General features: G+C 45.8%; 1 protein-coding gene and 1 long non-coding RNA gene across 2 annotated transcripts in view; both read left to right on the top strand.

The window, feature by feature from the left end:
* Positions 1-2,784, top strand: part of LUC7L (LUC7 like) — a 47,871-nt gene that overhangs the window by 19,111 nt on the left and 25,976 nt on the right. The gene's annotated exons all lie outside the window — the stretch shown is intronic.
* Positions 94-2,546, top strand: LOC109385915 (uncharacterized). Its single transcript, XR_002124696.1, has 2 exons — positions 94-2,035; positions 2,435-2,546. It is a non-coding gene; the product is annotated as an uncharacterized LOC109385915 (long non-coding RNA).

Here is a 2,784-nt window from a genome sequence, read left to right as displayed (position 1 = left end):
AGCCCAGCTCCAGGTTGAGCTGTTGTTCAGCATCTTAGCTGTAGAGGGCAGTGTCACTGGCCCTCATGTGGGATCCGAACCGGGGCCCTCTGGCGTCTCTACCCAGCTCTTAACCAATGCGCCACTCTGCCGGCCCTGGCCTGTTTTTTTTTTGTTGTTGTTAATAATTGTTTGACTCAGGATCTAAAATAAGGGCAACACATTAGAGTGCTTTGCAAGTTTTTTTAAATATTTGGTTGAAGAAATTAATTTTCAAGCTGTACCCAGGATTTTGCTATTTGTATCCTCATGCTGTCTTTTTAACGTGTTTTCCCGTATCTCTGAAATTCCCTGTAACCCAGGAGTTAGATCTGGAGGCTTGATCATCAGAGTAAGTTCTTTCTGACCAGGATATTTCAGAGGCAGAGGTGTGCACTTCCTATTGCATCACCTCAGTTGGGACAGTGATCAGTGGTGGGCTTGAGGGTTGTGGGTAGCTTGACCTGTGATTATAAAGATCCCCATCTGCCTTCAACCTAATGCTTTAAGCAGCAGTTGAAGATTATTGCCTAGATCAATTATTTCACTAGGATTGTAGCATTTCATTCATTTAAAAACATGTAGGATGTTTACGTAGTTCAAAATTTAAAAGGTATGTTGTGAAACTTCCTGTCCCATTCAGCCACCTGGTTCCCTCCAAAGGTGAACAGTGGTTAAGTTGCTTCAGTTAACTTTCTTTTAAAGCACATGGCAGTTAAAGACATCTCTGTGGTCTGCCTGTTCTATGTTGTGAAGTTCACCGTTTAGTTTATAACTTATCAGGTGTCTGATTCAGTAGGGTTCTGCTTAAGATGCGAGTGGTTGCTCTGATTGGTGAAGGCGGGGTCTTCAGACGTCTGTTCCCCACTCAGCTTCTGATGGGTGGATCCCTGGGTCTGTCTCAGGTGTAAGACCGCTCTGTTTGGGTGGGCAGCAGAGGGACTCCACACCACAGTTTCAGGGTCTGTGTGAGGGTGAACCAGGGGTGTCTCAGGCCATTCTGTTAGCTGTTTTCCCAGGTGAGCATAGGTGGCGCGTGACCCATGTCAGCTCACTGGCATTTTGATCCTGGCGAGTCCCAGCTTGTCAGCAGAGCTGGTTTACTCTGCATTTTTCCAGGAAGCACATTGCATGCAGGCCAACAAATGCCAATCATTGGCTTTACTGACTGTTTGTTTTGAACATCGTGAAATGTTTACCACAGAATATTAGGATGACCAACAGGAAAGAGGCCTGAATTCCCAAATTACGGAGTGAGATCTGGGAGTTGGCCTCAGTCCTGGGGGATGCAGCACCATCACAGAGCCTCTTCCTATCTCCACCTACACCCCAGAATGCATTTACTTCAAAACAGTATTTATGATTCCTGGAGGCACCTTAACCTTCTGCGGTGTCCCTACTGTCCATTCTAGTGTCAACCAGTCCTATGGAGCGCTTTCTTCACAGCTGACCTGCTCTCTCCTGGCCATCTTTGGGGGAGGGGAGATACAGATTGGTCTGCTGGCCTAATGTGCATCTTCTTTATTATTATCTTCACGCAAAATTTTCTTTTCTCTGGTTTTTGGTGATAGGTCATACTGCTTAACCCTGTCATCCACTGCCAAACTCACTTGCTGTCAGACTTAACATGATGCCAACGTTAGCAGGTGCTTTCTTAGCACACTGGTGGTAGCCTGAAATCTGGACAAGTGACACCCTAATTATATGTTTAGCTGAAGTACCCTGGGGCCTTTGACTAGTGGGGCACATTAACTGCTTAGCATACATGACAGCTTATTAGTATTTTATTGTTTCCCACCAACTCTTTGCAGAGTAAGCAATTATATTTCTAGAGATCCTTTTCCTTTATCTCTTTGGGTAAGTAGTAACCAGTTTTCCTGCTACTTTAGACAGTAGACACTAACTAAACGTATTCACAGCTCTCAGTAATATTTGTTCTATTGTTTTGTTTTGAGGTGGAAGGGGGAGCTCTGCCCTCAGCACATGAGGGTAATATTTGCGTGGCTCACAAAGACCAGTGAGTACATCATCTGCATTTCCCACAGCTCACAGGAGGAGGGTCTCACAGTCTCGGTCCAGCTTTTCCTGCCCCTCAGAGAACACTGTTCAGTATGACCAAGTGTTAGAATTTTCCTCAATAGTTTCTCACAAATGTTATTGAGGGATGGGGGTCCTTTTACAAATTTTGGAAATACATTAGATGAGAAGACCATGCGTCTGAATGATCATTCTGTTTAACAAAACCCTTGATTTAATGTGATTATGGATAATGCGTTGACTGGAGTGTAGTTTAAGATCTTCCCACTGAACCTACAGGCTTTAAGAAACCAACCCAGGAGTGTATTTTCCTGTCGAACAAATGGGTTCCAAGTCCATGCATGTAATTGACCCCAGCTCTCTGCTTCTCCTGCACTAGGCCATGGATCACCTGGAGTCCTTCATCTCTGAGTGTGATCGGAGGACTGACCTTGCCAAGAAGCGGCTGGCAGAGACACAGGAGGAGATCAGTGCAGAAGTGTCTGCAAAGGTATGCCTGGGAGGCTTCCACCTGGAGTGGTTGGTACAGCTCACAGCCTTGTAAGAACTGGGCTGCTGGAAGGACTAACAGCTCACCATCAGCACTGACAGTGCATCTTTGGGGTGGACACTACTCAACCGCCATGGGGGTTCCCCGAAAGGACAGAAGCTGTCAGCAAGCTCTCAGCCCCCAGGAGCTACTGCCTCTGTCCTCCCCGACCATACATGTTTTTTAGTGTTTTTTTTTTT

The sequence above is a fragment of the Hipposideros armiger genome, unplaced genomic scaffold, assembly GCF_001890085.2.
Source record: "Hipposideros armiger isolate ML-2016 unplaced genomic scaffold, ASM189008v1 scaffold_126, whole genome shotgun sequence".
In the NCBI taxonomy this organism is placed as follows: Eukaryota; Metazoa; Chordata; class Mammalia; order Chiroptera; family Hipposideridae; genus Hipposideros; species Hipposideros armiger.
This window is presented reverse-complemented; position numbering and strand designations above follow the sequence as displayed.